At 36.4% G+C, this 11271-nt stretch overlaps 1 long non-coding RNA gene across 1 annotated transcript; it reads right to left on the reverse strand.

Annotated features, from left to right (window-relative positions):
* Nucleotides 1–634: 634 nt before the first annotated feature.
* On the reverse strand, nucleotides 635–4713 carry LOC141560873 (uncharacterized). Its single transcript, XR_012487854.1, has 4 exons — nucleotides 4010–4713; nucleotides 3681–3808; nucleotides 2420–2539; nucleotides 635–947 (listed from the first exon to the last, which is right to left on the reverse strand). It is a non-coding gene; the product is annotated as an uncharacterized LOC141560873 (long non-coding RNA).
* Nucleotides 4714–11271: the final 6558 nt, after the last annotated feature.

The raw sequence follows: 11271 nt of genomic DNA on the forward strand, positions 1-11271 counted from the left end.
ATTTTACATTTCAGTCATATAGATTATAATGAGCACAAGTCAGGCAGAAGAAACTTCAAAGGGGGAATGGGGGGCTCTAGCACAAGCCTGTGGGGACACCAATTATTTTCTGGCTCAGCCTTCGCCTGGAGCTGAGGGGAAGCACCTGGATGCAAATCTCTAAGCCAGTCCCTTGTCATTCTGAATTGCCCTCCAGGTATGGAATGGCTGCTCTGCTCCTCCAGGAAGATCCAAAAGACTTCAGCAGGGCCACTTCCTAGCTTCTCTGGGACTTCTCTGGCTAGAACACAACACACCTGCTGCTTGTTAACCCCCAATAGCTCTTTGCTCCCAGACTTTCAGACGGTCCCAAGCCTCTGATGGCAAAGGTCCTGGTTACAGTTGTTTCACAATCTCAAAGAAGAAGAAATCTGCCTCCCTCTCTTATTCCCAAACCCAGATAGGATATAGCCAGCTTTACCCATCAGCAGTATGGGCTAGCTGCAAATAAGGGAAAAATTTAATTTACCCAATAAGTTTGCCAACAAGTATTTCTTTAGATTAACGAGCTGGCAAATCTAATCACTAGATAGCACAGAAGAAACTGGGAAATATCACTAATCATGTGGAAGCTGAAAGAATGACAACTTGACACTTTTGGAAACAGAAAAAAACTTTTTTTTTTAAAAACCCCATCAAACTCCGCAACATCTGTCCCCTTCCCCCCACCAGTACAATAAACTCCAAAGTATAGATCAAAACTCCCCAACAACAATCAGCAACATCATCTGTCCCCTTCCCCCCACCAGTACAATAAACTCCAAAGTATAGATCAAAAATCCCCAACAACAATCTAAATCCCGTTTGAAGTAGATCTTCAAGGCCCGAAAACATGTGTTCAATATCGCCAGAATCTGGTCACTCTGGGTTCAGTATCTCCTTTGCTTCAGTATTGGCTTATAGGTTGCCTGAAAAGGTAAAATGTTACAGCATAAGTGAAAGATATGTGTCCTTTTAATATACTGGAAAAACCATCCATAAACTGCAATATTTTTTGGGGGGTGTTTGTATATTTTAATCCAGCTATTCATTCTCTTCTGCCTATAAATCTCGTTTCTACCTATAAATCTCTTTTCTGCTTATAAATCCCTTTTTTAATCTAAAAATCTCTTTTCTATTATAAATCACTTTATTATAAATCTCTTTTCTACCTATAAATTGCTTTTCTTCCTATAAATCTCTTTTCTACCTATAAACATTTCTACTACAAATCTATCTTTTCACTTATCTATCCATCATTATCTTTTTAACTATGCATCAAGTGTATCTATTCAATCTATTTGTGTATCCTATCTATCCCATCCATCCATCACCAGTTTTCTATGTATCTAGTCTATTGGTCTATTTGTCCACTCATCCATTCTCATATTCACATACTACTCCCTTTGCTGTCAGGATCCAACTGGGTTGTTGTGGCGAGATCATCACCTTTAAGTCAGAAAAGTTTGGGTGTTCTCCGGCGCGTCACAATGAGCATCACACAATGAGGTCTCCATGGCCAAGGTAAGCAAGGAAACTGCTCATCAGATGAGGATTGTGCCAGGCTTTATGCGGAGGTTTTCTTTTAAAAATATTTCTTAGGAAACCTTTTTATTTTAGAAAACATATGAAGGGGAAAGTTTTCAACACTGAGCCTTGTGAAACCTGCTGTTCCAACATTCCCCCTCCTTCCTTCCACCTCCTTCCCTAGATGACCGGTAATTACATGTTAAATATGTGAAAATATATGATAAATCCAATGTATATAAAAATATTTATGCAATTATCTTGCTTATGCAGAGATTTTCTTCCTACTTCTTTTTTTTGTTGAATAAGTAGTAAAAGCAATAGTAATAATACTAGGAATAGGAGTTACACTACTAGTAGTAGAAATAGTAGTAATAGTAATAGTAAAGTAATAGTAATAGTAATAGTAAAGTAATAGTAATAGTAATAGTAAAGGTAGTATTACAAATAATAGTAGTAGTGGTAGTAGAAGGAGTATTAATAGGAATAAGAGCAATGATAGTAGTAGTAGCAGGAGGAAGAGAACTAGAAGGAATGGGAGTAGTATGAATAGTAACAGTAATAAGAGTGGGAGTAATTGTAGTAGTTGGTGGAAGAGTAATAGTAGTAATCTTAAGAGTGATACTAATAGGAGTAGGAAGAGGAGTAATAGTAGAAGTAGTAGTAATAATAATAGGTGTAAGAGTACGAGTAATAATAGTAGTAGTAAGAATAGTATCTGACATTTACACAGTGCTTCACCATCTCCAAAGTAATATAGACCATGTTTTCTCTGATGCTACCCCTAAGGCTCAGACCCACCCTTATGGGAACAGCCAGACTCTCCCATCCTTGAGCCAGGGAGATGCATGTCCTGTTATTTAGGGTTCAGTACCTGTGTTCCAGGCTTCAGGGAAGAAACAAGATCTTTCACCATTTTGGCTTCCGATATCGTTACCCCACCAACCACAAAGAGGATCTGCAGTGGATGGTCACCGGGATGAGGTCGGCTCACCTGTAACATTCACCATAACAAGGATGGGGTCAGCCATCAGACAAGCATGTCAGGTTAATATATGACTCATTAATGATCAAATAAAGATCTTACGTTAGGACATAATGTTCGTAGATTTTCAGCTGTGGAATCAGAACTTTAGAACTAGAAATGTAGTCTCCTTGTGGTCGTGGAGCTCAAGTATCTCATTTAACATGTGAGGAAACTGACGCTCAGGGAGTTTAAGTGATAATAAAAAGTCATGCAGGTAAGAAATAATCAGCACAGCAAAATTCCACTTGTTTAATGTTACTTTATTACAGTGTCTTTCCCGTATCCCATCCCACCACCTTTTTTTTTTTTTTTTTTAAGAATTAATATGTTTAGCTATAGGTTAAAAGATTGAAGTATGGAAATATACACACACATATATGCACACACATACACACATATGTAATGAACACTTAGAGTTAACATGATAGTATAAACAGGATCTGTTTGACTCTTGTCTCTGCCTTTTACAACCTGTATGCGCTGGGACAATATACTAAATATACTTAACCACCCTGAGTCTCAGTAACTTTCTCTGTAAAATATGGAAGCAGAAACCCTGAAATATTCCCGCCAGCTCAAAATCCACGATGCTGTGACTCTACTTGAAACCAAATATTTCTCAAAGGCTTATTCTCGGTGGAGCAAAAATGATTGTACCATTCCCATTTTACAGATGAGGAAATTGAGGCAAACACAGATTAAGTGACTTGCCCAGAGTCCTACAGTTGGTGTTTGAAATCAGGTGCTGATTCAAGTGTGGTCCAACAGTGTTATCCACTGTACCAGCCAGCTGCCAATAATTTTAGAAAAGGTCTTCATCTATATGTAACTGAATTCAACAAGCATTTATGAAACCTCTAATATGAGCAAGTCATCTTGTTTCTGGGAACCAGGCATAGGATGATGAAAAAGAAAATAGTTTCTGAACTCAAAGAATCTGCTTTTGATTGTTTGTTTGTTTGTAAAGGTAGGCTCTCTATTTCCCAGATTATTTGTACTTCTAGTACATATAGGGTTAGTCAGCAACCTGGCCCTACCTTCAACCCCTTATTAACACTGACTGCAGGAGGGAAACTGAAGATAGATTATCTCTATATAGCTGCTTTACCTTCATGAACATGCTAAATCCCAGTTTATGTAGATCACTGAGGTCCGAAGACATGCCTTCAATATCACCAGCATCTGGTCACAAGTGGTTCAGTATCTCCTCTGCTTTAGCAGTGGCTTATAGGATGCCTGAAAAGGTAAAATGTTACAGCATAAGTGAAAGATATGTGTCCATTTGATCTACTGGAATAACCATCCACAAACTGGAATTTTTTGCGGGTGGGGGAAGAGGGAAGGAAAGAGAAGTCAAATATTTCCCAAGCCAGATAGAAAGCAACCATTTTAGCTTCTATAATATTGAAGAATAAAATATAATAGTTTAATACTGACCTGAAGGCAGTCTCAATCTTTGACAGGAACACTTGGTATGATGCTGATGAGGACCAGAAAGGATCTCTTTTTCCAGTAATTTATTTACTGATTTACCTAACCCTCCATTGACTCAATCATTATCTATGTATATTTAATGCAGCTATTCATTCTCTTCTGCCTATAAACCCCTTTTCTACCTATAAATCTCTTGTCTAATTAAAAATCACTTTTTTTATCTAATAATCTGTTTTCTACTTATAAATCGCTTTAATTACTATAAATCTTTTCTACTTATAAATTGCTTTTCTTCCTATAAATCTCTTTTCTACCTATGAATCGCTTTTCTTCCTATAAATCTCTTTTCTGCCTATGAATCGCTTTTCTACTTATAAATCTCTTTTCTACCTATATATCACTTTTCTTCCTATAAATCTCTATTCTACCTATAAACTTTTCTACTATAAATCTATCTTTTCACTTATCTATTCATCATTATCTTTTTAACTATGCATCAAGTGTATCTATTCAATCTATTTGTCTATACTATCTATCCCATCCATCCATCACCAGTTATCTATGTATCTAGTCTAATAGTCTATTTGTCCACTCATCCATTCTTCTATACACACATCCTACTCCCTTTGCTTTCAGGATCCAACTGGGTTGTTGTGGCGAGATCATCACCTTTAAGTCAGAAATCCTTGGGTGTTCTCAGGCATGTCACAATGAACTAGAGCATGTCACAATGGGCATCACCCAATGAGGTCTCCATGGCTAAGGTAAGCAAGGCAACTGCTCATCAGATGAGGATTTTGCTCAGGCTGTATGCAGAGGTTTTCTTTTAAAAATATTTTTTAGGAAACCTTTTTATTTAAAAAACATATGAAATGGCAAGTTTTCAACACTGAGCCTTGCTAAACCTCCTGTTCCAACATTCCCCCTCCTTCCTTCCACCTCCTAGCCTGGGTGACCTGTAATTACATGTTAAATATGTGAAAATATATGATAAATCCAATGTATATAAAAATATTTATACAATTATCTTGCTTATGCAGAGATTTTCTTCCTACTTTTTTTTGTTGACATCATTTTCCGCAATAAGATGTAAACTTTGAGGGCAAGACCATTTTTTTTAATTCATTTTTCCAAATTATCCCCCCCCCCCGATGACAGGCAATCCCATACATTTTACATGTGTTACAATATACCCTAGATACAATATATGTGTGTAAATACCATTTTCTTGTTGCACATTAAGTATTAGATTCCGAAGGTATAAGTAACCTGGGTAGATAGACAGTAGTGCTAACACTTTACATTCACTTCCCAGTGTTCCTTCTCTGGGTGTAGTTATTTCTGTCCATCATTGATCAACTGGAAGTGAGTTGGATCTTCTTGTTGAACATGTTGAACATTTCCACTTCCATCAGAATACATCCTCATACAGTATTGTTGTTGAAATGTACAGTGATCTTCTGGTTCTATTCATTTCATTCAGCAACAGTTGATTTAAGTCTCTCCAGGCCTCTCTGTATTCCTCCTGCTGGTCATTTCTTACAGAGCACTAATATTCCATAACCTTCATATACCACAATTTACCCAACCATTTTCCAATTGATGGACATCCATTCAACTTCCAGTTTCTAGCTACAACAAAAAGAGCTGCCACAAACATTTTGGCACATGCAGGTCCCTTTCCGCTCTTTAGTATTTCTTTGGGATATAATCCCAATAACAGCAATGCTGGGTCAAAGGGTATGCACAGTTTGATAACTTTTTGGGCATAGTTCCAAATTGCTCTCCAGAATGGCTGGATTCTTCCACAACTCCCCCAACAATGTATCAGTGTCCCAGTTTTCCCACAGCCCCTCCAACATTCATCATTATTTGTTCCTGTCATCTTAGCCAATCTGACAGGTGTGTAGTGGTATCTCAGAGTTGTCTTAATTTGCATTTCTCTGATCAGTAGTGATTTGGAACACTCTTTCATATGAGTGGAAATAGTTTCAATTTCATCATCTGAGAATTGTCTGTTCATATCCCTTGACCATTTATCAATTGGAGAATGGTTTGGTTTCCTATAAATCAGGGTCAGTTCTCTATATATTTTGGAAATGAGACTTTTGTCAGGACCTTTACTTTTAAAAATATTTTGCCAATTTGTTACTTCCATTCTAATCTTGTTTGCATTACTATTGTTTGTAGAGAAACTTTTTAGTTTGATGTAATCAAAATCTTCTATTTTGTGATCAATAATGATCTCTAGTTCTCCTCTGGTCATAAATTCCTTCCTCCTCCACAGGTCTGAGAGGTAGACTATTCTCTGTTCCTCTAATCTATTTATGATCTCATTCTTTATGCCTAAATCATGGACCCATTTTGATCATGGTGTTAAGTGTGGATCCATATCTAATTTCTGCCATACTAATTTCCAGTTTTCCCAACAGTTTTTTTCCGAATAATGAATTTTTGTCCCTAATGGTGGTATCTTTGGGTTTGTCAAAGATTAGATTGCTATAGATGTACCCTTTTTTGTCCTTTGTATCTAATCTGTTCCACTGATCTACCGTTCTATTTCTTAGCCAGTACCAAATGGTTTTGGTGACTGCTGCTATATAATATAGCTTTAGATCGGGTACACTTGGACCACCTTCCTCTGACTTTTTTTTCATTAGTTCCCTTGCATATTCTTCCAAAAGGATTTTGTTGTTATTTTTTCTAGATCATTAAAATAGTTTCTTGGGAGTCTGATTGGTATAGCACTAAATAAATAGATTAGTTTGGGGAGTATTGTCATCTTTATTATATTCGCTCGGCCTACCCAAGAGCACTGAATGTCTTTCCAATTATTTAAATCTGACTATTTTTGTGGCAAGTGTTTTGTAATTTTTCTCATATAATTCCTGACTATTCTTTGGTAAATGGATTCCCAAATACTTTGTACTCTCAACATTTGTTTGGAATGGAATTTCTCTTTGTATCTCTTCCTGTTGCATTTTGTTGGTGATATATAAGAATGCTGAGGATTTATGTGGATTTATTTTGTATCCTGCCACTTTGCTAAAATTCTGAATTCTCTCTAATAGCTTTTTAGCAGAGTCTTTGGGGTTCTCTAAGTATACCATCATGTCATCTGCAAAGAGTGATAGTTTGATTTCCTCATTTCCTACTCTAATTCCTTGAATCTCTCTTGGCTCTTATTGCCGAGGCTAGCGTTTCTAGTACTATATTGAATAGTAATGGTGATAGTGGGCAACCTTGTTTCACTCCTGATCTTACAGGGAAAGGTTGCAGTTTATTTCTATTGCATATTATGCTTACTGAAGGTCTTAAATATATGCTCCTGATTATTCTAAGGAAGAATCCATTTATTCCTATACTCTTAAGAGTTTTTAGTAGGAATGGATGTTGGATTTTGTCAAATGCTTTTTCTGCATCTATTGAGATGATCATATGGTTTTTATTAATTTGATTATTAATATGGTCAATTATACTAATAGTTTTCCTAATATTAAACCAGCCCTGCATTCCTGGTATGAATCCTACTTGATCATAGTATATTATCCTGGGGATGATTTTCTGAAGTCTTTTTGCTAATATCTTATTTAAGATTTTAGCATCAATATTCATTAAGGAAATTGGTCTATAATTTTCTTTCTCAGTTTTCGATCGACCTGGTTTAGGTATCAGTACCATGTCTGTGTCATAAAAGGAGTTTGGCAGGACTCCTTCATTCCCTATTTTTTCAAATAGTTTATATAGCATTGGGGCAAATTGTTCTTTAAATGTTTGGTAGAATTCACATGTAAATCCATCTGGTCCTGGGGATTTTTCCTGGGGAGTTGATTAATACCTTGGTCTATTTTTTTTTCTGAAATGGGACTATTTAAGCAATTTATTTCCTCCTCTGTTAATCTAAGAAGCCTATATTTTTGGAGGAAGTCATCCATTTCACTTAAGTTATCAAATTTATTGGCATAAAGTTGGGTAAAGTAACACATTATTTCTCTAATTTCCTCTTCATTGGTGGAAAGGTCCCCCTTTTCATTTGTAAGACTAACAATTTGATTTTCCTCTTTCTTTTTTCTGATCAGATTTACCAAAGGTTTATCTATTTTATTGGCTTTTTCATAAAACCAACTCTTGGTTTTATTTATTAATTCAATAGTTTTTTACTTTCAATATTATTGATTTCTCCTTTTAATTTTTGTATTTCAAGTTTAATTTTTGGTTGGGGGTTTTTTATTTGGTCTTTTTCTGGCCTTTTAAGTTGCAAGCCCAATTCGTTAATCTTCTCTTTCTCTATTTTCTTCATAGAAGCCTCTAAAGATATAAAATTTCCCCTTATTACTGCTTTAGCTGCATCCCACAGATTTTGGTATGATATCTCATCATTGTCATTATCTTGGGTGAAATTATTGTTTCTATAATTTGCTCTTTCACCCAGTCATTCTTTAAGATGAGATTATTCAGTTTCCAATTACTTTTTGGTCTATTTATCCCTAACTTTTTACTGAATGTAGCTTTTATTGCATTGTGATCTGAGAAGAAGGCATTTATTATTTCTGCCTTCCTACATTGAATTTTGAGATCTTTATGTCCTAATATATGGTCAATTTTTGTATAGGATCCATGAACTGCTGAGAAGTAAGTATATTCCTTTCTATTGCCATTCAGTTTTCTCCAAAGATCTATCATACCTAGTTTTTCTAATGTTCTCTTTACTTTTTTAATTTCTTTCTTGTTTGTTTTGTGGTTTGATTTGTCTAAATCTGAGAGTGCAAGGAGGAGATCTCCCACTATTATAGTTTTACTGTCTATTTCTTCTTGCAACTCTCTTAACTTTTCCTTTAGAAAGTTAGATGCTATACCACTTGGTGCATATATGTTTAGTATCGATATGGCTTCATTATTTATGCTACCTTTCAGCAGGATATAGTTTCCTTCCTTATAACTTTTAATTAGATCATCTTCGGCTTTTGCTTGATCTGAGATAAGGATATCTACCCCTGCTTTTTTGGCTTTACCTGAAGCGTAATAGATTCTGCTCCAACCTTTTACCTTTACTCTCTCTCTATATATATATCTCCCTGATTTAAGTGTGTTTCCTGTAAACAACATATTGTAGGGTTCTGATTTTTGATCCAGTCTGCTATCCGTCTCCATTTGATGGGAGCATTCATCCCATTCACATTTACAGTTAAAATTACTAATTCTGTATTACCTGCCATCATATTATCCCCAGATTATGCCTTTTCCCTTGACCCCCCTGAACCCCTTCCCCGATATTTAATTTATAGACCCCCCTTGTGACACGCAGCCCTCCCTTTTTTGTGTCCCTCCCCCCTCCCTCCACATCCCTTCCCTTATTCTCCTTTTCCTTTTCCTTTTTCCTCTCCCCCCTTTTAATGAGGTGAGAGAGAATTCTCTGAAAAACAAATATGACAATTATTTACTCTTTGAGTCTCTACTGATGAGAGTAAGATTTACACAATGATTCTCCCCCTCTCTAAATTCCCTCAGATATGGTGTATTTTCTATGCCTCTTCCTGGGATGTAGTTTCCCTCTTTTTATCACACCCAACCCTTTTTCTGATAATACCCCCTTCCTTTTACTACACCCCCTCCTTTTTTTTTCTTTTATATCAGTAAAATCAAATTATCCATGTGTACTTTCTATATACCCACAACAGAGATATAGTTCTCAAGGGTTCTGTGTACCTTTTTCTGTTTCTCTTCAGTCTTGTGGATATAGATCAAATTTTTTGTTTAAGTCTGGTTTTTTTCTTAGAAACATATGGAATTCCTCTATTGCATTGAATGACCATCTTCTTCCATGGAAAAAGATGCTAAACTTAGCTGGGTAGTTTATTCATGGTTGCAATCCTTGATCTTTTGCCTTTCGGAATATCAGGTTCCAGGCCCTTCTATCTTTTAATGTGGAGGCAGCCAGATCTTGTGTGATCCTTATTGTGGCCCCTTGGTATTTAAATTGTTTTTTTCTAGCTGCTTGCAGGATTTTCTCCTTTGTGTGCTAATTCTGCAGCTTAGGCACAATATTCCGTGGTGTTCTTTTTTAGGGTCTATTTCAGAAGGAGTTCGATGAATTCTTACAACATCTACTTTCCCCTCTGTTTCTATTATCTCTGGACAGTTCTCTTTAATAATTTCCTGTAAAATAGAATCTAGGATCTTATTTTGGTCATAGTTTTTGGGAAGTCCAATGATCCGCAGATTATCTCTCCTAGATCTATTTTCCAGGTCTATAGAATTTCCCAGTAAGTATTTGACGTTATTCTCCAGCTTTTCATTTTTTTTTTTTTGTTTTGTTTGACTGATTCTTGGGTTCTCAGTGAATCATTCATTTCTATTTGTTCCATCCTGAATTTTAAGGAGTTATTTTCTTCATTCACAGTTTTTACTTCTTTTTGTAAATGCCCAATTTCGTTTTTAAATGAGTTATTTTTGCTCTATTGATTTTTTTTTTCCATTTCCCTAATTTTTTTTTTTGAGAATTATTTTCTTCTTCCAATTCAGAAATCCTATTTTCTTGGGACTCTTTTATGTTCTCCAATTCAGAAATACTATTTTCTTGAGATTTTTTTATCTTCTCCAGTTCAGAAATCCTACTTTCCTGTTTTTTTTTTTACCTTTTCTAATTCACTAATTTTGTTTCCCTGCATCTCCTGTGAATTCTTTATTTTTTCCAACCCCAATTTCACAACGTTGTTATTCTCTTTCCTTTCCCCATTTTTCTTCAAACTCTCTTAACTTTTTAATAGTCTCTTCAAGGAGAGAGTTATGTGATGGGGGGCAGGAATTATTCCCTTTAGGTTGTTATCTGCTGACTCTCTGCTGTTAACTTCCTTGGGGTTGGATACCTGCTCTTTCTCTGTGTAGAAGGAATCTATATTTTTGGGGGGCTTTTTGCTCATACTTAAAAAATCTTTTCGGGTCTGTCCCTGGGGTAGGAAATTATTTCTTTCTTTCTTTACCACTTCTTCCCAGACTTGATGGATGCAGCGGCCCCTGCGCCTGAGCTAAGAGAGAGCTCTGGGAGAGAGTTCCCCACCCCCTCCCTGGAAGTGCCTCAGAGGCGATCAGCAGTGCTGTGCTTTGAGGGCACTGTGTTCTAGTGGCTTCCCTGATGTTTGAGACTGTACAGTAAAGGCGACTCAAAGCCTAGCCTATGTGTCCGGGTGAGACGTGGATGTCTGCAGCAGGTGACCTGAAAAGCCCCTGCGCTCACACTGGAAGTGTCTGCCAGAAACCGCGGTCCC

The sequence above is a fragment of the Sminthopsis crassicaudata genome, chromosome 3 (genome assembly GCF_048593235.1).
Source record: "Sminthopsis crassicaudata isolate SCR6 chromosome 3, ASM4859323v1, whole genome shotgun sequence".
NCBI lineage: Eukaryota > Metazoa > Chordata > Mammalia > Dasyuromorphia > Dasyuridae > Sminthopsis > Sminthopsis crassicaudata.